The sequence below is a fragment of the Chiloscyllium plagiosum genome, chromosome 12, assembly GCF_004010195.1.
Source record: "Chiloscyllium plagiosum isolate BGI_BamShark_2017 chromosome 12, ASM401019v2, whole genome shotgun sequence".
Taxonomy (NCBI): domain Eukaryota; kingdom Metazoa; phylum Chordata; class Chondrichthyes; order Orectolobiformes; family Hemiscylliidae; genus Chiloscyllium; species Chiloscyllium plagiosum.
Window position 1 is genome coordinate 4,153,099 of NC_057721.1, and position 25,178 is coordinate 4,178,276.

Below are 25,178 nucleotides of genomic sequence, written 5' to 3' on the forward strand. Positions count from 1 at the left end.
AGTCCAGAACTAGAGGGCATAGGTTTAGGGTGAGAGGGGAAAGATATAAAAGAGACCTAAGGGTGCAACCTTTTCATGGAGAGGGTGATACGTGTATGGAATGAGCTGCCAGAGGATGTGGTGGAGGCTGGTACAATCACAACATTTAAGAGGTATTTGGATGGGTATATGAATAGGAAGGGTTTGGAGGGATATGGGCCGGGTGCTGGCAGGTGGGACTAGATTGGGTTAGGATATCGAGTCGGCGTGCACAGGTTTCTATGCTGTACGTCTCTTTGACTCTATGATATATACAGATGGCCACACATATACAAATACATGTCTATACTCACTTTTTAAAAATTCACTAGTGAGACACCTGTGTCACTGACTGGGCCAGTATTTATTGCCCATCCCTGTTTGCCTCTCGAGAAGGTGGTGGTGAGTTACCTTCTCGAACCGCTGCAGTCCATGTGCTGTGGGTTGACCCGCAATGCCCTTGGGGAGGGAATTCCAGGATCCTGACCCAGTGACAGTGAAGGAAAGGTGCTGTATATCCAAGGCAGGATGGCGAGTGACATACAAATGCGTGCAAGCTCAATGAGAGAGTGAAGGCACTTTCTTCTTGCTTTAAGAATTGCTATGGGAGTCATCTACAAGTCAGGTAAATACAAGAATAACCTGCTAAAACATGAAAGTTTGTTGGAATATGCTTTCCTTACAATCTGCCTTCTCACATTCCACCACTTATGTGTTAATCAGCAACAGATGGCTCTGTCCTACCTCCCTGAGTCGCTGAACCCTGGCCTTCAGCTGGTTATGATAACATTGAGCTGTATCATTGGCAAGTGTTCAGATCACTGGCAGTGTTTAAAATCTGGATTAAGTTACTGGCAATCGGACCACGTGCTGACAATACAGAAAGATTTTAAGTACAATGGTTGGATACGCTCTTAGGTAAATTGAGAAAAACAGAAGCTAACTTGTCCTCCTGATGATGGATTCAACTGGAGTGGGATTACAGGCAGAACAAGGCGATGTGGGAATTTTTTCAATTGCTTGATGGTCTAATTTTCTCTTTGCCGCAGTTGCTCTTTGAGAATAAGGTCACCCAGTCTGCTCAGAATTAACCTTAAGATTCCATTGCATTTTCCCCTCTCCCTCCCCCTCACTATTTCTGTCATGTTCATGTTAATGGTCTAATGATTAATTGCTCAACAGAGATTGATTAGCTACATGGGTTAGTTTATTTCAAATAGTTAAGCAAGTTATAAGTTATAAAGCAGACAGTACAACAACCAACTGATTCCAGTTTGCAGACCTACAGCACATTAAGGGATGCAACATTGTGTACACACATTACAGAACACACTGCATCATTAAAGGTGAATTATCTTAAAGACAGGGGAGCCAATGCAAAGTCTCTAAATGCTCAGTCCAGTCTCTAAATGCTATTTCCCACCTCCAATATTTGTTCTCACTAAGTAAAATTGGTTAAAGACAAGGCCCATTACGTCTGCACTGACTCTCTGAAGACCATCCCATCCACCACCAGATCCCACCAAATTCCCATCGCCATACATTTCTCATGGTCAATCTACCTAACCTGGACTGTGGGAGGAAAACAGAGCACCCGGAGGAAACTCACGCAGACACGGGGAGAACGTGCAGGGTCCACATAGACAGTTACCTGAGGCTGAAATTGAACCCAGGGCCCTGGTCTTGTGAGGTGGCTGTGCTAACCAATGAGCCACTGGGCCACTCCAAGGCACTGAAACAGAGTTAACATTTTGAGTCCAGTGACCTTCTTCAGGTGGCGTTGTCAGTGTGACTGATACGTCTCTGTACCAATCCAAAATCTGCCTTGCTATGTTGACAATGCTGCTCCTTTAACAAGGTCAGGCTGTTCTTTTTTCTCAGAGGTGTTGTAAAGGCAGAGATTCCGATATGTTTGGAAATATTTACTTGAAGAAGCTTTTAAGTGTTTTTTTTTTAAACAAAGAAAGAAAGGGAGGTGGCCAGTTCTCCCAAATCAGGGTTTGATTTGGTTTTAGCAAGCTGCTTTGTTTTGCAACTGCAGCTCCGGTTTGAGCTGGGAACCCAGAGAAGCTGCTTGGAGATCCATGCTGAACGTCTCTCTCTGACATCTCTCCTGTAAGAACCTGTAACCAAAAGAGAAAATGCTGGAAAATCTCAGCAGGTCTGGCAGCATCCGTAAGGAGAGAAAAGAGCTGACGTTTCGAGTCTTACTGACCTTTTGTCAAAGCTAAAAAAAAAAGGGGAGAAACAGGGAGGTATTTATACTCGGCTGAGAGAAGGCGAGTCGTGGCTCCAGAAGTAAAGGCAGCAATAAAGAGGTGATAATGACAGTGCATAGGGAGATTATAGGGAGATAGGAGCAGTTAATGACGAAGGCTGAAACCAGTGCTATGTGACAAAATATGTGGGGGATGGAGGGGGGATGGGTGAAGCAGAGGCAAAATGGAAAACAGGGGAGAAGGGTAGCAAAAGGGGGAAGAGGAAAGGAAAAAGGTGATGAGAAAGTGGGGAGCGAGAGAAAGAGAGACAATCAAGAGGTACAGAACAGTGAAAAAAAATTTAAAAAGATAAATAAAATAAATGAAATAAAATTACGGAGCAGAATGAAAACAGAGAGGTCGAGATGGAATAATCATCCGAAGTTGTTGAATTCTGAAGTTGTTGTAAGAACCTGTGTTTGATTTTACCTTTTTTGCCAAGGAGTGTTTATGGGAATGTTGCAAGTATTTGGAACATCATCATTAATTTGTGATAGAGCTGATTGGGCTTTCAAGTAGTGAGGAGAAAGTGAGGACTGCAGATGCTGGAGATCAGAGTTAATAAGTGTGGTGCTGGAAAAGCGCAGCCAGTCAGGCAGCATCCGAAGAGCAGGAGAGTCAACATTTTGAGCATAAACTCGTCATCAGGAATGTGTTGATGAAGGGATTATGCTCAAAACATCAACTCTCCTGCTTATCGGATGCTGCCTGACCGGCTGTGCTTTTCCAGCATCACACTTTTCAAATAGCTATGTTCTAACTTTGGTTTCCTTTTGTTTCTGTATAAATAAATTGTTTTGTTTAAAACTAAGTGGGTGGGTCAGCTGCATCACTCCTGGAATATCTGCTTCACACCTGCTTAAAACAACTACAAGTGTGAGAGTCTGGGCTATCTTCTTGAAATGTTTTAGGGAGGTCTGGCCTGGTCCAGAAACACAACGGAATTGCCATCCCTCCCGCTCAACCCTGCATTTGGGAGGATATCTGTGCAACCGAGTGCTGACATGACGAGGCAAGGAGGAATGGAGGGCAAGGGTTAGCCACTCCGAGGTTATCACCCGCACATACACTTGCAGCAGAGGCCCCCAGCAATGTCAGATTTCACTGGGAACATCGATTTACACTGCCTAGGAAAAGGGTGGCAATTTGACTCTGATTAGTCAAGCCGTTGTTCTGGAGAGTAGACCATGAAAATTCTGTTCCCTCAGGCATTTGTTTAATTGAAGAAATTCAACAGACTGTCTCCTCTGTCAGCAATCTTCAGGATACTGATCAGGTAAGCAGAAGGTCTATTCTGTCAGAAAGAAGAGCTCACCTGCAGGTTTAGTCAGAGGTGACTCAGTCTTAAAGAAAGTAAGTCCGGGATATAAACAATGGACGCAGACAACCTCAGAGATAAAATATTAACTCTTTTATATTTGGCTTTTATTTTACATTTTTTATTTTGTTCAAATTCAGAGAGAGTCTTTGGTAGATATTTTCCATTTCTTTACACCATCAACATTTGAGTTATCCCAAATCACAGTCAGATGCACAGGGTGTGTCACAGTGAGTCTCTCATATCTTTCTGCACTAAAGACATTAGCTCCAAGTTAAGATTGCACTGTGAGATTTCACGAGGCCTGGCTGTTATCAAGCAAGTACATTTCACAGAAAGCCGACACTCAAGTAAACAATGCACCACAGATACATAACTCAATCTGTGGAGTTTTATTTAAAGCTTTGTGCGAGAGAACACTGCACGCACTTAACCTCAAATGAAACAAATAGATTACTGGTGAACTTATGAAGTCCTTACAAATCAACATGTGTAATTGTTTGCAGGACAGGATGACACACAGTTTGCTCATGCTGAGCTTTTTCACCCTGTTTGTCAGGGAAATAAGAGATGAAACCCATTTCACCTTCTTGTCACTGCAGCATGTCCCTCTTGTTCGATTTTCCTCTTTGCAGGAATCTGCTGGGAGATGGGTATTCCACTAGGATGTACAGGCTCTGCACCAACCTATAGGATCCTCCAGCTGTAACATCATTACACTATTTCCAGTAGGCGTACAGTGAGCGTGCCCAACTCTATCACATGCCATGGAATTCAGTTCGCCAACAGTGGCTCAGTTAATAGCACTGTTTGCTCTGACCAGAAGGTTGGAGGTTTGAATCACATGCTGGGGTGTGAGTGCAGAAATCTGCACTGATGCCCCAGTGCCCACAAGGCTGCTTTGTCAGAGGTGTTAGCTTTTGGGCAAGATGTCAAGCCAAGGTCCCAGCGGCCCTCCTGGGTCGGGGTCACATGGCACTGTTTCAAAATAGAAGCCAGGGAACTATTTCTGATACCTGATCGACATATATCCCCCAACTAACACCACAAGAACAGATTACCGAACCTCTGATGCTGATGTGGACAAAATGGCAGCTGCATGGTAACAGTGAATACAGCTCAAAAGGACCTCACTGGTTCTAAAGCACTTGGGGACATGGTGCAGTGGTGCAGAGGCACTACATAAATGCAGTCTTTCCATAAAATGTAAGATTTAATGATAGCTCTGGTGGGGAAGCGACAAGAAGAGCTAAACTTTAGATTCCCTCTTGGGCAGCTTGGCGAAACTGGATATCAGGAGGGAAAAAGTGAGGACTGCAGATGCTGGATATCAGTTGACGTATTGGTGTTCCTGTTGATAACATTGCTAAGGTGCTAATGATGGCTAATAGACAGTATAGTATTGTGTAGACACACCTAATGCATTGTCAATCTGTTATTAGGCCATGCAGCTGCCGTTTTAATTTGTTGCATCAGCACCAGTCCCTAACTTGGTCTGCACGGTACTGACAAAAAAAATCAGGCAGCAAATCGAACCAAAACTCTTTGATGTGAAGAGCTGAAATATAACATTTTGTAGCTAACTTTAAGATCCTTTGCAGTTCACTTTATGTCAACATTTCGTGCATGTGGGACTACTCTCAGGAATGTTCTCACTGTGATTATGGCAACTGACATGTCCCACAAACAATCTCTGTTTTGCCTCAGGCTGAAGACATCTCAGTGTGTTTGCAAACCAGTTCATTTATCCCAGTGGTTGGAATGGCTGGAGTGAAAACTAAATACAGGTGTGACAGGAGGAGGGAAAAGCAGAGGGGCTGGAAACAATGGCCTGAGTCCAACATAGCAAACAGTGAATATACAAACATGCCAACTCTGAAGAGCTTGGTCTTATTTTAACCATTATAATGAGAACTTTAAAGAAAATCTCAAAGCGCCAGAATTTTCTTACCGCATTTGTGGGAGGGTTCCCATTTGAAGGTCTGTTATTGAAGAGTAAAGTGGTGCCACAGTAATTCAGGGAGTTGGTTGCTCTCCCCTTGAGTTACCAGGTTCAGTGGGGTTGTTGTCTGCTGGTTTTACCTTTTAAAGAAGTTAATAAAATCTGAAGGTAGGCGAGGCTACTCATAAACAATCCCCAAGAAGAGGAGCATTATAGAAGGCCTGTAATCTGTTTGCCTGACTAGTCATAGGCCTGGATTTAATGGAGTCCACTGTGGTGTGAAACGTGGTGTCTGGGCCCACTTGATCACAGGAGACATCTCACATCAGTGTCATGGCAATGATCAAACCACACACCCCATTTACCCCCTCCCTCCTTCAAATATGTGGAAGGACAGTAGGGGGTGACATGGGATAGGAGACAGTGAGGACTGCAGATGCTGGCGATCAGAGCTGAAAATGTGTTTTGCTGGAAAAGCGCAGCAGGTCAGGCAGCATCCAAGGAGCAGGAGAATCGACGTTTCGGGCATGAGCCCTTCTTCAGGAAATGGGATACCCTGCCATTGGTGGTGGGGTGTCTATTAACCTTGTTATGGACCAGATCAGTACCCCCAAAATATATTACAGAGATAGCCTAGACCTTAACTTTTTATTTTTTTAAAAAAGGAACGTTTAAGGTGCTTTCTTCCAGATATGATTCACAGTTAGGCTTTAATCGAACATACTTCATTCTTAAAGCACAGTAAAAAGAAAAAGAAAAATTGACATAACCTTTCAATTTTATTGAAATAGTTAACAAGATAATGTGTAATTTAACCCCAATCATCAATCGTTCTAATATAGGCAGCATCTCAGAAGCAAAGGCAATTCAGCAACATATTTATTGTTCTTGTGGGCTGTCTCTCTCCAGTCCAGTGGAAAGAAACAATCTGCCCCTTTTGATTTTTAAGAGGAAGCTTCTTTGTCTAAGACTTCTCTCTAGTAGCAGAGAAATTGAGCCTTCACTTCCAGGAACCAGCTTACTCTACAGTAAACTTTTCTCTAAAGAAACCCTGAAGCCTTTTTGGGTCTGCGTGAGTCTGAATCCCAATCACTCGTGATTCTTTTGTTTTATTACTTTTTTTAAAAAAACCCATGGATAACTCAAAACCTATTTACTTACTGTCTGTCTGAGGGAGATATTTCACCGCCACTGTGACATAGCAACATAACAAACATAAGAACCAGGAGCAGGAATAGGCCACCTGGCCCTTTGAGCCCCCTCCACCATTCAATAAGATCATGGGCTGATCTTTTTTATGGCTTCAGCTCCCCCTCACTATAATCCTTAATTCCTTTACTGTTCAAACAATTGTGTATTGTAGCTTGAAACAACATTCATTGAGGAAGCCTCAACTACTTCACTGGGCAGAGAATTCTACAGATGCACAACCCTCTGGATGAAGGTGTTCTTTTTCAATTCAGTCCTAAATCTGCTCTCCCTAATTTTGAGGCTATGCCCTGTTTTCACCCATCAGTGGAAACATCCTTTCTTGTTTCTAACATTACGTATTCCCTTCATAATTTTATATGTTTCTATAAGAAATCCCCCCCCCCCCACCCTCCACATTCTTCTAAATTCCAATGAATATAATCCCAGTCGACTCAGTCTCTCCTCACAAGCCAAACCCCTCAACTCCAGAATCAACCTGGTGAACCTCCTCTGCACCCCCTCCAGTGCTAGCACATCCTTTCTCAAGTAAGGAGACCAAAACTGCACACAGTACACCAGCACCTTGTACAGCTGCAACACAACCTCCCTGCTTTTAAACTCAATCCCTTTAGCAATGAAGGAAAACACCCCGCTGAAAGGGGAACAGCAAAGAAGACATCCCTCACAGGCACAGTATCGTCACATCATTAATAAGCCCAATTGGCACCCACAATCCCTAAATCCACTGTGATTTAGGTGTGCTTTAGGGATTACATGAGTGCTGCTGAAAATTTTCTGAACTCCCCACCCATCAAATTTGCAAGTGGCTGTTGGTGGAATCCCTCATTATCAGGCACTCAGTAAAGAGCATGTCTTGGGAAAGAGATGCTGGATAGTAATGAGGAGGTTTGGGTGGTCAACCTGGTGCTTAACAGGCAAGAATGATCTTCAACCCATCAGATTCGACCACAAATTCCGCCATAGTCCACACCACTCAGACCTTTTATACGATTCTGCTTAATAAGCCTATGTAGTCTCTCCCCATCCCTTTGCATTACATTCCATCTGACACTTGTCTGCCTGTTCTGTGGGGGTGATCTCCCTGTGATTGAAGTTGACCTGTTTCATACCCTTCTAATTTTGATACTGTTGACAAATTTTGCAACTTTACTTTGCATTCCAATATGCAAATCATTTATATATAAAAGCAAAAAAGAGCAATAGACCTAGCATTGGCACTGATATCTCCCACCCCCCTGTCTGAGAAACAACCATTTAGCACAATTCATTCTTTTCTGTCCTTTAGCCCACTTTCGCCAGATGATGACATAAATCAAGAGGAGTAGGCCACTCAGCACCTCGAGCCTGCCCCATCCCGCCAATAAGATTCTGTACAAGACATTGATTAGGCCACTTCTGGAATATTGTGTGCAATTCTTGTCTCCCTCATAAAGGAAGGATGTTGTGAAGCTTGAAAGAGTTCAGAAAAGATTTACAAGGGTGTTACCAGGGATGGAGGGCTTGAGGCTGAACAGAGCACAGAACAAAGAACAGCACAGTACAGTACAGGCCCTTCAGCCCTCGATGTTGTGCTGACCTTTTATCCTACTCTAAGATCAGACTAACCTACATACCCTTCATTGTACTAAATTCCCTGTGCCTATCCAAGAGTCGCTCAAATGTCCCTAATGTATCTGACTCTACTACCACTGCTGGCAGTGCATTCCATGCACTCACCACTCTCTGAGTAAAGAACCTACCTCTGACATCTCCCCTAAACCTTCCTCCAATCACCTTAAACTTATGCTCCTTTATGACTGACATTTCTGCCTATCCATTCTATCTATGCCTCTCAACATCTTGTACACCTCTATCAAGTCACCTCTCATCCTTCTTCACTCCAACCAGGAAAGCCCTATCTCCCATTACCTTGCTTCATAAGACATACCCTCCAGTCCAGGCAGCATCCAGGTAAATTTCCTCTGCACCCTCTTGAAAGCTTCCACATCTTTCTTCCACCCATACTGACTCTGTAGACAAACCCTTCTCGATGACCTCCCTTTCTGTAACTGTGCTACCATCCCCGATTAGCAAAACCACTCCCCTACCTCTTTTACCTCCCCCAACTATTCCTTTTGAAACATCGAAACCCTGGAACATCCAACAACTATTCCTGCCGCAGTGAAATCCAAGTCTCCATAATGATCACAAAACCATTGTTCTAAGTACTGATCATGCTCTGAGTTCATCACCCTTATTCTTGACACTTCTTGAATTAAGACCATAAGACATAGGAGTGGAAGTAAGGCCATTCGGCCCATCGGGTCCACTCGCAGACTCTGCAGAATTAAAACAGATACACTTCAACCCATCACTCTGACTGCACCTTTGCCCTGTCAAGTGCCTATCCCTCCTCACAGACTCTGTGCATGCTGTATCTGGCTGTACACTACCTACTCCATCATCAGATCCATAGCTCACATTCCCATCCCCCAATCTAGTTTAAACACTCCCGAAGAGCCCCAGAAAACCTCACACCCAGGATACTGGTGTCCCTCCAGTTCAGGTCCAACCTGTCCTTCTTGTACAGGTCACACCTTCCCCAGAAGGTATCCCAATGACTAGATTAATTTAGGATATCTGATCAGCATGGACAAGTTGGACGAAAGGGTCTGTTTCTGTGATGTACATCACTAAGACTCTATGACTGTATTCCCACCCACCCTGATGACCTTTCAATCCCTTGCTGATCAAGAATCTATTCAACTCCACTTTAAAGGGGTCTGCTTCCACTATTCTTTTTGATGGAGAGTCACCTCATCTCTGTTTTAAATGAGTGACCCCTGATTATTAAACTATGACCCTAAGTTGCAGATTCTCCCACATGGGGAAACATATTTTTCACATTCACCCAGTAAAGCCACCTCAGGATCTTGTATGTTTCAATCGAGGTGCCTCTCACTCGGTTAAACTCCAGTGCAGATTTAATCTAGTTTTGATGGTACAGGCTTGATGGACTCCAGGACGTCTTCTGGATGGTATGATTCTACAAATCTAAGTGTAATCCAACCAAGCTTTCTTCATAAGACAACCAGACCATTCCAGGTATTAGTCTCATAAACCTTCTCTGAACTGTGTCTGACACATTTATATCCTTCCTTCAATACAATGACAAAACTGCGCAGTTTCACCAATGCCCTGTATAACTGAAGAATAATCTCCCTACTCTTCCATTCAATTCTCCTCACGATAAATGTAACATTCCATTAGACTCCCTATTTATTTCCTGTAGCTCTGTGCTAATCTTTTGTGATTCAAGCGCTAGGACACCCAGGTCCCTCTGTGTCCCAGAGCTCTGAAACATCTCACCATTTTGATAAAATGCTTCTTTTTATGTACCAGGTCAAAATGGACAATTTCACATCTTACTACATCATAGTCTATTTGCTTGCCTTCCTTCACTCGCTTAACCGATCAATATCTTTTGGTAATCTCCTTGTGTCCTCCACACAACTTACTTTCCTACCTATCTTTGTGTTGTCAACAAATTTGGTAATCATGTCTTTTGTGCCTTCACCTAAATTATTTATGTCAACTGTGAGCAGTTGAGGTCCCAGAACTGATTCCTGTGGCATATACCGATCATTATATTTTGCCAATTTGAAAAAAGACCTGTTCCATGTTCTCTCTGCTTCTTTGTTAGCCTGTCAAACTTTTGTCCATACTAATATGCTGGGCCTACTGCATGAGCTTTCAATTTCATCAATAACCTTTGACATGTCACCTTATCAAATGCTAAGGGTAAATATACCCTTTACCCTTAGCAAGTGTTACCTCCTCAAAGAACTCCAACAGGTTGGTCAACATAGCTTCCCTTTGAGAAAACTATTTTGGCTCTGCCTAATTAACTTGAACTTATCCAAGTGCCCTGTTATAACATCGTTATAGCTTCTAGCATTTTCCCTATGACAGATGTTAAACAGACTGGTCTGTACTTTCCTACTTACTTTCTCCTTCCCTTTTTGGATAAGTGAACCACATTCATTATTTTCCAAATTAATGGGACTGTTTATGAATCTAGGAAACTTCAGGAAATTAAAATCAATGCATCATCTCGCAAGTCACTTCCTAGGATAGAGAACAATTGTCAGCTCCAGCTCCAACAATTTATTCAGTACCATTTCACTGGTATTTATGATTTTCCAGAGAATTTCCCTCCCATGCATTTCTTGATTTATCATAGGTTCTGGAATGTTACTTGTATATCAAGTTATTTGTATATACATCATGAAACAATGCAGAAAGAGGCTCTTTGACCTACTATCTCTGTTCCAACTATGATGCCATTCTAAACTAATTCTATCTGCCTGCACATAACCATCTTCTCCCTGCCTGTGTGTGTGTCTGCCTAAATGCTTCATAAATATGCTATCCTTTGTCTACTGTCTGCCCTGGCAACATGTTCCAGGCATCTGCCACTCTCTATGTAAAAAAAACTTGCTGCACACATCTCCTTTAAATTTCCCCCACTAATCTTAAACCTATGCCCCCAGAATGTGGCATTTTCACCCCGGAGAAAAAGACACTGTCTGTCTACCCTATCCATGCCTCTCATAATTTTATATTCTTCGATCAGATCATTCCTCAGCCTCCAACACTCTAGCGAAAATAATCCAAGTTTGTTCAACCTTTCCTTATAGCTAACACACTCTAATCCAAGTGAAATCCTGGTAAACCCCTTTTCTACCATTCCCAAAGCCTCCATATCCTTCCTATACTGTGGTGACTGCAAGTGTAGGGGGATGGGCTTAGTTCACAGGTCAGCACTACATCAAGGGCCCAAGGGCCTGTTCTGCACTGTATTGTTCTATGTTCTATGTTCTATTGCACAAGATACTCTTACCAGAGGAGCAGACTCACTCAGTAAAACGAGGCCTTGAAACAGAATCAAGGCCTACCGGTGCTGGGCCACATCCCCCCCCCCCCCCCACCCCCCGCCACATCGCATCTGAGTGACATGCATTGAGTGGATGTTATATTGGGTTAACTGTTTGCACGCTAAACAACCTTGTTAATGAGAAAACACTTCACAAAAACACCTTCAGACTTTGCAGCTTTTCGGGTTTCGGGATTTCAGATGAAGGATTGTCTACCTGTACAAGATTTTGGAGCACTGCTCCCAGAGGTCTGAAAGTTTGTACTTTCAAATAAACCTGTTGAACTATAACCATCTTAACTAAGTCTAATTTTTGCTAGTGCTCTTTGATATTGTTTCTAAAACCATACCCACGCTAATGTTAAACTACCTGCGGGTCCTTAAAATCTTTCTTGAATAAGAGTGTTACATTTTCAGCACTCTAGTCTTTTGACATCTCCCCTGTATCTAGGGAAGGTTGGAAGTTTATGACATGCAGTGATTGTAACAGGGTCAGCGAGCTGGACCTCATAGAACATGAGTTCCCTGATTGGGGCTGTTAATCTGGTCCAATCAGGGAGCCCTGGCTCACATAAAAAGTTTGAACGTGACAGATGCTGACACTCTGAGTGAGGCAGTACTATCGCCAAGGACTGTTCATGATGTAGATACAGATTGGCTTGGTGACGGGATATTAGCTTCCGTGGAGTTATTGCAGATGAGGCCTTTTGCTATCTCCACTGAAAATCCCCTAGCAAGCTGGGATTGACCTGGACACTGACTTAACCACACTAAGCATAGCCAGCCTTTCCAGCTCTAACTGTCTCTGAATTTGCAAACATTCCATTATGACCCACTGTCTCAATTTTCAGAGTCTCTATCCCTAATGACCATGGCAGCAAAATACTAGGCATTCTAGCTTCACCTTTTACCCTGAACCATGAATCGCTTTCTTTTGTCTTAGCAGGATCCACTCACCCCCTTATTACCCTTTAATATAATAAAGGATTTTTTTCATTCCCTTTCCTGTTGCCTGTCATTCTAAGTACATGTTAGATCATAGAAAGTACAGGTCAGGCATGGGCCCTTTGCCCAATAATGTTGTGCCGAATGTGATGCCAAATTAAATTAAACCCTTCTGCCTCCCCTCGGTCGATAGCCCTCCATTCCTTGCAAATCCTTACTTAAAAGCCCCTTAAATGTCTCATAACTGCCCCCACCACTGCTCCAGGCAGTGCGTTCCAAACACCTACCACTCTCTGTGTAAAAACACTGCCCCTCACATCTCCTTTGAATTTTCACCTCTCACCTTAAATGCATGTTCCTGAGTATTCGATATTCAAATACTGGGAAAAACAGCCTGACCTATTTGTGCACCTCATAATTTTATAGATTTCTAAGAAGCCTCCCCACAGCCTCCATGCTGCTCCAGTGAAAACAACCATGGTTTTTCTCTAGCCTCTCCTTATAGCTTGTACCCTCTAACCCATGCAGCAACCCGTAACATCTAGTTATAGAATTAATTAGCATTATGAAAATTATTCTCTGGCTAACTCTAGATAATAGAATCGCTATACTATGGAAGCAGGCCATTTGGCCCATCAAGTCCACACCGAAACTCTGAAGAGTAACCCACCCAGACTCATTCCCTAGTATTTACCCCTGACTAATTCACCTAATGTACAGATCTCTAAGCACTTTGGGCAATTTAGCATGGCCAATTCACCTGACCTGCACATCTTTGGGCTGTGGGAGGAAACCCAGAGGAAACCCACGCAGACACAGGGAGAATGAGCAAATTCCCTGCAAACAGTCACCCGAGGGGCGGCACGGTGGCACAGTGGTTAGCACTGCTGCCTCACAGCGCCAGAGACCCGGGTTCAATTCCCGCCTCAGGCGACTGACTGTGTGGAGTTTGCGTGGGTGTCCTCCGGGTGCTCCGGTTTCCTCCCATAGTCCAAAGATGTGCAGGTCCGGTGAATTGGCCATGCTAAATTGTCCGTAGTGTTAGGTGAAGGGGTAAGTGTAGGGATATGGGTGGGTTGCGCTTCGGCGGGTCGGTGTGGACGTGTTGGGCCAAAGGGCCTGTTTCCACACTGTAAGTAATCTAATCTAAGTAATCTAATCTAAAAAACCGCAGATGCTGGACGGTCAGAGTCAAAAAGTGTGATGCTGAAAAAGCACAACAGGTCAGGTAGCATCTGAGGAGCAGGGGAGTCAGTGATTCAGGCATAAGCCCTTTGTCAGGAATGTGGGATGAGAAGGGGGCTGAGATATAAATTGGAGGGTGGGGGTGAGGTAGCTGGTAAGGCAATAGGTGAATGGAGATGGGGCATGATGGTGATAGGTCAGAGGGGAAAATGGAATGGTTAGGTGAGAATGAAGATGAATAGGAGGACAGATCAAGAGGGAAGCGCTGAGTTGGAGGGTTGGATCTAGGGTGAGATGGGGCAAGGGTTGATTTGAAAACTGGTGAAGTCCTCCCCCTCACTGAGGACAAATGGACAGCCCTCAGTAACCTTTATCCCACTACGCCCCAGTGTCAACGAATTCCGTACATGCTGCGATATTGAACCTATCTTCAGTCACCTCTACCTCTGTGCCTACTTTTTCGATTGCAACTCCACTCATCTTCCGAGGACCCCTTCACCCACCTCCAACATACTCCATCCTCTAAGACATCCTCTTACCTTCCCTCGGTCTTTTTATCTCCAGCTGCTGTTGTGACATTGACTGCCTCAACCTGTCTTCCTCTCACCCACTCCAACCTCTCACCCTCGCAACGTGCCAGCCCTCCACTTCCTCCACTCCAACCCCAACCTCACCATCAAGAGAACAAGGAGGCTGCTGTGCTAGTATAGCACACTGACCTCTACATCACCAAAGCCAACTCACGGACACCCTCGACCACGACCCCACCTTCCATCACCAAACTTTCATCTCCCATACCATTCACAACCTCATCACTTCAGGGGATCTCCCATCCACAGACTCCTATGCCATAGTTCCCCAACACTGCACTACCCAGTTCTACCTCTAACCCAAAATCCACAAATCTGACTGCCCCTGTCGACCTCTTGTCTCTGCCTGCTCCTGCAGTACTGAACTCATCTCCTCTTACATTGCCACCGTCCTGTCCCCCTTGCTCCAGGAACTGCCCACATATGTCTGGGGCACCACCATGCCCTCCATCTCCTCCATGACTTTCTATTCCCTCACCTTCGCCATAGACACCCAGTCCCTATACACATCCATCCGCCATTGCGAAGCCCTCCAAGCACTCTGTTTCTTCCTGTGCTGTTGACCCAACCAGTCCCCTCCACTGACACTCTCATTAAATTGGTGGAACTGGACCTCACCCTCAACAAGTTCTCCTTCAAGTCCTCCCACTTTCTTCAACCAAAAGGGTAGCCATAGGTACCCACATAGGCCCCAGCTATTGCTGCCTCTTCGTCGGGTACGTGGAACAGTTCATCTTCTGCAGTTACACAGGTACCATTCCCAACCTTTCCCTTCACTACATCGATGATTGTATTGACGCTACCTCGTACTCCCACTGGGAGGTTGAACAGTTCATCAACTTCATAAACATCTTTCGCCTGGACCATGTCGGGCACCCCCCAATACCCCCCAACCCCCTCCCCACTGTTCCTGAACCTCTCTGTCTCCATTTCCAGCAACCGACTCAACACAGACATTATATCAAACCCACCAACTCCCACAGGTATGGAATACACCTCGTTCCCCACCCCCACCCCCGTAACAATGTGATTCCTTAATCCCAATTCCGCTGCCTCCAATGTATCTGATCCCAGAGGGAGCAATTGCACTCCAAAACATCCCAGATGTCTTCCTATTTCAGGGACTGCAATTTCCTCTCACACGTGATCAACAATGCCATCCATTGTGTATTCCCCTCCACCCTTGAACTCACCCCTCCAACCATATCAAGGACAGAATCCCTGGTCCTCACCTTCCACCCCACTAATCTTCAGATACAGCACTTCATCCTCTACTATTTCTGCCTCCTACAGTCAGACCTCACCGCCAGAGATATATTTCCCTCCCCACCCCTTTCAGTATTCCACGGAGACCATTCCCTCTGCAATACCCTTGTTAGGTCCACATCTCCCACCAACCCACCCTCCATTCCCGGCATCTTCCCTTAACACCACAAGAGGTGTAAAACCTGCACCCACCCTTCACCTCCATCCAAGGCCCCAAAGGACCATCTACTGTGTCTGTTGCTCTCAATGTGGTCTCCTCTACATTGGGGAGGCAGGACACCAACTCATGGAACATTTCAGGGAACATCTCTGGGACACACACACTAAACAACCTCACTACCCTGTGGCCAACCACTTCAACTTCTCCTTCCACTGCCCCAAGGACACGCAAGTCCTAGAGCTCCTCCACCACCAAATCCAAACCACCCGATGACTGGAGGAAGAACGTCTCATCTTCCGCCTCAGGCTCCTTCAACCACACAGCATCAACCTCGATTTCACCAGTTTCCCCATGTCCCCTCCCCCCGCCTTATCCTAGACCCAACCCTCCAACTCGGCACCGCCATCTTGACCTGACCTACCTGTCCATCTGCTTTCCCACCTATCCGCTCCACCCACTACACCTACCTGTCACTTTCACTCCCCACCTGCAACCACGTACTGCCATCCCACCTACCTTCCCCCTACCCCATCTCCACCCCATTATGTAAATCTCAGCCTCCTTTCTCCCATCCACATTCCTGATGAAGGGCTTACACCTGAAACGTTGATTCTCCTGCTCCTCGGATGCTGCCTGAATGACTGTGCTTTTCCAGCACCACACAAATACTCTGAGTGCAACCTAACTAAATTCTTATAAAGCTTATATTGTCTGCTTTCCAATCACATGCTCATCAGCACTCCCCCACTCAACCTATTGCATTTCTTGTTTGTGCCCCAGAAAGAAATAGTGCTGAAGAAATATAGTTCAGGAAATTAATCTATCAGAATTATTTCTTTCTCTTACTGGGAACAGGGAGGAGTAGCATGAAACGATGGGCCAAGTTTTAAAAATGTTGAGGATAATCAGTGGGTTCTTTGTGGGAAGCATTTTGTATTGAGTCACACAAAAAACCCAATGGGAGTAATTACAAGATACAGATACTTTGAGCTAACCATAACTAAAAGAATAACTGCTTCACAGCTTCCCATTTCATAGAAAACAGATTTCACTTGGGATAAATGGTCCTTGCAAAGTACAATCAGTGAGAGAAAGATAGCCAAGTAGAGACGATGGGAATTAAGAACAGACATCCTTGTCCTGGCAATAGCTAGGGTGCAACTGAAGAATGAAAAACAGGAGGCGAAAAAGACAATTAGATGGGTGGATAACAATGAGATTTGACTCCCTCGTCTATCAAAATAGAAACATTAAAATTTAGGAGAGGAAGTAGACCACTCAGCATGCCAGGCCCCCTCTGCCATTCAAATAAGATCGACCCTGATCTGTTTGTCATCGCAACCCCATTCAGCTGACTGCCCACTGTGACTCTCCCTAGATTAAGGAAAGCTGAAAGGCTGTGACCCCACGAAAGCCGTGGCGATGATAAACAAACAAAACATGGCCATCTCAAGAGCAATTGTCAAAACTGTACGTGAGTTTCCTACATTCCGTTTTAAACTTACATTGTGAGGAACTGGTGTAAAAAACTCAGCGCTTATCTGAAATATCACCCCACCCCCCCCCCCTCCACTTTTGTTACCAGGGAGGTAACTCTAACAGGATATGGTTGGTGAACCAGCCAGACAATGTTATTGTACCTCCTCCTAGTGTCCAGAAAGACTCTAGCGTTAGGAAATCAGCCTCAACGGTTTGAAGACTAGGAAAGTTGAGGTACATTTGAAAGCTACTAATATATTTCCCACTGTTCTTTTCCCAAGACCAGGCACACATACAACTGAGAACGTTTCATGATGGTTAGCTCACAGTATCTGCATCTTGTCATTACTCCCGCAGGTCTTTTGTGGTTTGATACAAAATACTTCCCACAAAGATCCCACTGATTATCTCCAACATTTTAAAGCTTGGCCCATCTCTTCACACTGCTTCCCTCTGTCCCCAGTGTGAAAATACATCACAATGAATTCATTTGCTGGACTGCATTTCTTCAGCACAATTTGTTTCCAGGTCTTGTTGCTGTGTTTGGATCCCATTAAAGATGCTTGTCCACGGGGTAGCAAACCCATCGCATATTGTCAGTGTAGGAGGACTGAAAGAGAATTCAGCCCGTCAGACCCTTGATTCTGTTTTCTCATGCTGGTCTTAACTTCAACTGCGTTTACTGATCTCTACATCGTTTGATATCCTAACCAACTAAAAATCTATTTATCTTGAATTTTCCAGCTGTACCAGGGTGAAACGTTTGGAGGTGCAAGATCCTTCAGATTTTAGATGAGGCACGACTTATTGATTTGACTTTTAAATGGCTGGTTCTAATTTCAAGCTTGTTTTCCACATTCACCAGCATCCCCCCCCCCACACACCTCCACCCCCACCCCACCCCCACCACCAAAATAGTTTCCCCACTAAGAGAACTAGTTTCCCTCTACCTACCCTGTCGAATTGTGACATCAGTTTAAGGGTCTTGAATTGATCTTTCTCAACCTTCTCATCACAAGAGAATAGGCCCTACATTTATGGAACTTGCCCTCACATTCTAACCCTTTTAGCATTGATTTCATTCTGGTGAATTTGTGTCACACAGCTTCATTTCACAAAGATGAACGCAATACTCCAGACAGAGTCTGATCATTGCTCTATATTTCACTGTTATATGTTCTAATACTCTTGAGATATTGCTTGCCTTTTTGCTTACTTCTACGTACTTGCACATGAGCTTGAAACATTCTTTGTATTTTGACTCCATTGATTATCATCACTGCCTGGTGTCTCTCATAATGGAGATACTCAGCTGTATCTTCCTTAGACTCGTACACATCTTCACACTGAACTATGTCTGCCATAGGCTTGCCCATTTGTTGAGTCTGGCTGAGTCCCTTTATATCTCGCTGCTTCTGTATCTGCACAAGTTACCATGCCTTCTAATTCACTGTCATCTACATATTTGGATATACAATTCTTTATTCTGATCAAATTTAATGGTAAAATCCTGACTCTCCACTATATATATTCCTGGGTGTAACATTTGTTCTCAACCTTCCTATCAAAGAACACTTCCTACGTTCATTTCTCTGCACTCCAACCAATTACCAACAAAGTCACAAAGTTACTTCCAATTCTGTGCATGCTCCTTTTTGCAACTGATCACGTTCACAAACTTCTCAGATGTGTTCTGGGTGTCTATACAGATCAAGTCTCTCTGTCCACCTTATTTGTGATCTGCTCCATAAGGCCAATCTGATTTGTCAGACATGGCCTACTTGTATCTGATCCGTGCTGATTCTGTCTGATTACAGCTCACACTTGCTCAGGTAGGCAGTCTCTTTATTCCTGATGTTAGATGCCAGGTGCAAAACCATAACAGCTGCGTGACGGCAGCAAACTCAAAGGGAGGACTGTCTGTCTGTCTGTTTGTTACGGAGCCAATCTGATTTGCAATTCCACCTGTGGGTTCGAGAATGAGAAAGATGATCCATTCCACCAGTTACCACCCAGGTTAAAACAGCGAAATGTACCCATCCATACTGAGATATCCTTCACCGATCCACTGACTGAATGACTAATTTAGATCTCATGGAATGACTCTGTTCATTTGCTGATATTTTCCCTGAGTGGATTTAATTTTATTTTGTTCAATGACAATTTAGAAGTGCTTTGAGAACACACTGGTACTACATCATTGACAGCAGCAGCTGAGTCTATGAACTCGGTTTCTCCCACAGACTCTGGCCTGTGGTTATCTCTTGATGGATTCTGTACTCTCCTTTGTTCTCTAGGTGATTGGTTGTTCACATTCGACAGGCTGCACTGCCTGTCCAGGTGCTAATGTTCTGAGCCACTTGCATCTCCAATTTATCCTCAACCAAGAGTAAGGCCCCCTCAGTCTCTATAGTACTGTGAACTCTTTACTTACACGAATCTTAGTGCATCACACTGAGTACAGCTCCTCTAGAACACTGTTTCCTTTGAGGCTCTATTTCACGTTTCTCTGAGTTTGGCTGAAGTCAGAGTCTCTTCATCTTTTCATTACCACCAATAACACAATCATTTCCATACAGCTTCTTTTCTTAATTAATTGCAATGGCAAAAAAAAAAATTGTAATTAATTTTTAAACTGAAAATTGATAGGCTAGAAATGGCTAGCAAGTTAATTTAATTCACAAGTCCAACAGGGCTACTGATCTACAGGTATACCCAAATCCGTTTGTGCACCATGCGATAATATACCATGCAGTTGTATACCACACAGCTGTGAACCGTGGAGATGTATACCATACAACTGTGTACCATATTGGTGAGTATCATACAGCCATGCATTATTTAAATGTATGGCACACAATGTGAACAATAAAGGTGTTTAGTTATATACCTTGGCGAATAGATTCTCTACAGATTCCCTACAGTGTGGAAACAGGCCATTTGGCCCAACAAGTCCATACCGACCCTCTGAGGAGTAACCCACCCAGACCCATTCCTCTTCATTTCCACTTGATTAATACACCTAACACTGTGGGTAATTTAGCCTGGCCAATCCACCTGACCTACATATCTTCGGATGCGTAGCTTATGGAGTTACCTCATGAACCTTTAATCTAATTTTGAATCAATTTGCATTCTCCTCAAGTTGCTGAACATTTTAACATTTGAGCACATTCTCCCTCCGTTCAGATTTAGTCAGATTAATAAGCTAGCTTTTTCAAAACACTTGAGCCCGCAGAAGAGCGAATGTGATATAAATGCAATAAGCAGACAGACCTCTCCTGGCTGACTTTGAAGGAGCTGATTGTCAACATATATTGTCTATGGGCAGCTCTGAGGACACCTCTGATCAAAAGAATTAGCTTTTTGATCCACCGTTATTGTTTTATTCCTAAATTCAGGCTTTTGATAAATGAAATTACAATGATTTTCTGTAATTTATTTCTGCCCACATTTCCCTGACTAAGCATCTCCTGCACAATTGTTAAAAGCCAGACCACTGTCAGTATCTTACTATAATTGTGTTAAACTGTCATATGATGAGTGGTCACACATACCCAACATCATTTATTTTATTCTTTCCCAAGATATGAGCGTCACTGACAATACAAGCATGTGTTACCTGTCACCAATTGCCCTCGAATTGTGTGTCGTGCTCTTCCATTTCAGAGGGAAATTCAGAGTCTTTACTGTGAACCTGAAGTCACATTCAGGTCAGAACAGGTAAGAACTGCAGATTTCCTTCCCTAAAGGACATTACTGAACTGGGTGGGCTTCTACATCAAAAAGAATAATTGTTAGCCCTGCTCACCAGCAATGAGAATAGCTTCATATTCCAGGTTTTTTTTTAAATAGCCCCACACTACTGCCTAACTGCAGTAGTGCTTATATTTTCCCCAGCACTCATGCTGCGCGTGTGCAGGTGTGAGACACAGTGAAAGACACAAGGTGTCCCCAGGTTTATTAATTGAATTGAATCTGTAACAGAAATGGTGGGACTTTAACCTGTGCTTCCAGAATAGTAGTCTCAGCCGATAAATCCTTATCACAGTAATATCACCATGGCATCACTGTCTGCTTGAAATACTTGGTGAAAGGTTCCATTGGTCTGGTGTGGTGAGCAGTCTGAGATATTTACTTTGTACAGCTTCTTGCGAATCCTAAAATGAGTGGTGACTAATGTCCAGTCATGCATTATCTTCCAGCAGTTCAAATTTATAAATGAGTCACTCACTGATTGCCAATGATGTTTAGTTCTTGCCTGTACACCCCTCAATGCTGACAAATTGCAACTTTCATGCTTTCTTGAGAGCTGTTTGACTGATCACACAATACTTTAGTTTCCTATAAAGTCCATTCCCATCGCCAGATGACACCAAAACATCATATTTCTGATTGCCAGCATATAGGCAATAAATTAGATTAACAGTTTAGTTTCCACTTTGACTGCAAAGTGAACTCAATTCATAATTCAAAGCTTGCATCCCTGGTCAGAAGGTATACCTTGATTTACTGAAGTGAACTTTTCTGACTTAATAGGGTCAATGTCTTAGACTAGAGAGAAAGTGAGGACTGCAGATGCTGGAGATCAGAGCTGAAAATGTGTTGCTGGAAAAGCGCAGCAGGTCAGGCAGCATCTAAGGAACAGGAGAATCGACGTTTCGGGCATAAGCCCTTCTTCAGGAAGGGCTTATGTCTAATGTCTTAGACTGAAAGGGTTAGGATGGTCCTGATAGAGCATTACAATTTCAACTTACATTCATAATAAAAATAGCCATTTGTGAAAATGTTCTGAGGCAGCTATTTTCCCTGGAGCGTCAGAGGCTGAGGGGTGACCTTATAGAGGTTTACAAAATTATGAGGGACATGGATAGGGTAAATAGGCAAAGTCTTTTCCCTGGGGTCGGGGAGTCCAGAACTAGAGGGCATAGGTTTAGGATGAGAAGGGAAAGATATAAAAGAGACCTAGGGGGCAACTTTTTCACACAGAGGGTGGTATGGGTATGGAATGAGCTGCCAAAGGAAGTAGTGGAGGCTGGTACAATTGCAACATTTAAGAGGCATTTGGATGGGTATATGAATAGGAAGGGTTTGGAGGGATATGGGCTGGGTGCTGGCAGGTGGAACCAGATTGGGTTGGGATATCTGGTCGGCATGGACGGGTTGGACCGAAGGGTCTGTTTCCATGCTGTACATCTCTATGACTCTATGATACTCATTCTTTCATAAAATTCAAGCAGCTGTAAGCTATATGCTCGCACGATTATGTAAATACAGTGAGCATGGCTACATTGCTTTGATTAGCACAATTATTTATACAAAACCATTTAAAGTATTTACTTTAATACATTTCTAATATTTAAAACTTCTGACAATTCTCATATCTATTATGTTTTACAGCTGCTACACTTCAAACAAATCATTAGCAATTCTGCAACTTTGCTAAGTAGATCAGTGAACAGCATTTATTAAAAAGCTGCCAACACAACCATTTAAATTATAACTCTTCTTATTTCATAAACATTCTCAGTTATTATTCCAGAATTCCAAAACTGACAAAAATTGTGATGTGATAAAAGAATGAGAATCAAGTTTTGTAGCAATCGCGATGTAATCATAAAGATCTGCTTTGTAATATGTAAAGACCACTTTTAAAAAGAAAATTCTCAATTGCATTATGGACCAAAATGGGAAAAGGATACTGCTTTAAAACAAGGAATCTCCAAAAGGAGATGTAGCTGTTTTAAACTAAGTTCCTAGAACTCATTGTAAGTTGGATCCACACTGTTACTGTATTCAAGCAGTGGGTAAAGGTGTATCAGGATTGTATTCAGAGCAGCTTTTCCCCGAGATCATCTGTTGAATGGTTTCTCAATCAGCACAAGTTGTGTGGGCCATAGAATTTTAGAGGTATACAGTGCAGAAACAGATGCTTTGGTCCAACTCGTCCATGCCAACCAAGTTTCACAAACTAAACCAGCCTTATTAGCCTGCACTGGCACCACATCCCTCTAAATCTTTCCTATTCACATACCAGGCACTAGGTTATAGTCCAACAGGTTTATTTAAAATCACAAGCTGTTCCTTCGTCCCTCTTTGCCTGACAAGGGGGCAGCACTCCGAATGCTTGTGATTTTAAAAAAAACCTGTTGGACTATAACTTGGTGTTGTGTGACTTCTGACTTTGCCCATCCCAGTCCCAACACTGGCATCTCCACACCGTGGCTACCATTGACATTTTTAAATGTTGTAACTGTACCTGCATCTGCCACTTCCTCTGGCAGCTCATTCCGCATACATTCCACCCTCTGTGTGAGAAAAGGGTCCCTTTTTAAATCTTTCTCCTCTCATCTTAAAAATATCCCCCCTAGTTTTGAACTCCTCCACTCCCGTCAGCAGTTCTCTGGGTCGATGGACAGCCCATGTGTCAACAATGCCGTGGCAGGAAGCCATCGGACTCTACAAAGGCAACAACACTCTCCTAGTCGAGAAGTAATAAATGATTGGTAGGTAGCTATCTATTCTCACTCACCGTTTGCCTATAAGCTGCTACTTCGAACCAGTGATTGGAAGACTGAACAATTATTGTGCCTTGTATCCACTGTAAAGAACTGAGGGGACCTGGAAAGAAGGAGTAGGTTGGAGTTCTGAAGGATTTGGGAGAATCAAAGGGAGGTCTCATTGAATCCTGTAGGCTGCTGCAATGGAACTGTGCTCCCTTAATACTTTCTTCTCCATCCACAACAGCGTTTCTGTTTATGTGTCTATATCTGCATGTGTGCGTGCAGGTGTTTAAGATGGGGTAAAAGTCTTGGTTGATAATTCATATTTTCTTTGTCTCTGTTTAGAACTGAATTATTTGCAGTGAACTACAGTTTATTGCCAAGTACATAAACCGGGTCAGTGTTTTCTGTTAACTTATGTTCATCAGACAGGAGACTCTGAGTAACTCAATTCAATCTTTAATTTTTTTGCTGAGTGACAAAGCTCAGGTATCAGTGCTCTTTCACAAGCAGATCATGGGTAGGCTGCAAGCTTTCATTGGGATGATATTAGAACAGAACAACAAGGATTTGGTTGTGGAGTTGGTAAGGGATAAAGAATTAAAATAAATGCCAGTTTTTGAATGACATGAAAGATAATGGCACTGTAAACTGCAAAGTCCTCCCTACAGGTGTCATAGCTGTCCCTGATAAACCTAAAAACATGGTTAATTCAACTGGCAAGTAGAATTGCCTGCCAGTGGTTGTTCCCCATCTATCCTATTTTGACTTAGTCCACTCCCTCTCCCAAGCCCACGCACCACCCCCTGCCCCCGCCACCATTACTCCCCTCACTCTTTGATGTTAGGATTGTCCTGAACAGGCTTTACTTGTAAATATTCAATTGGCCACACGGTGTTTTCTTGGTAGTGAGAAAAGGTCTAATAACGGCGATGTCTTCATAGATGATTTGGGGGACAATATAGAAAAAGAATTAGCATTAGTGATGGGCCCTCTTGCAGTACAGTCGTCGTGTCCCTACCCCTGAGCTGAGAAGCCTGGGTTCAAGTCCCAGCTGCTCTAGAAGTTTGTATAAACATCTCTGAACAAATTGATCAGGTTTAAATAAAAATAAATAAATCTTCTGGTGGTGGGGCCCTCTTGTGGTGCAAAAGGAAAGGCATTTATACAGCTCTTGTGGTGTGATGGCAGTGTCCCTACCTTTAAGACAGGAGGCCTGCGTTCAAATCCCACCCGCTCCAGAGATGGGTGATAAAACATCTAGACCAGTTGACTGACAAATTTTAAAAAAGACAGAGGTAATTGATAGATTAACCTAGCATTTGGAATTAGTAGAAAAACAGGAGAGACTGGGTAGTGAAAACCTGGAATCAGTTTATATTAAGTG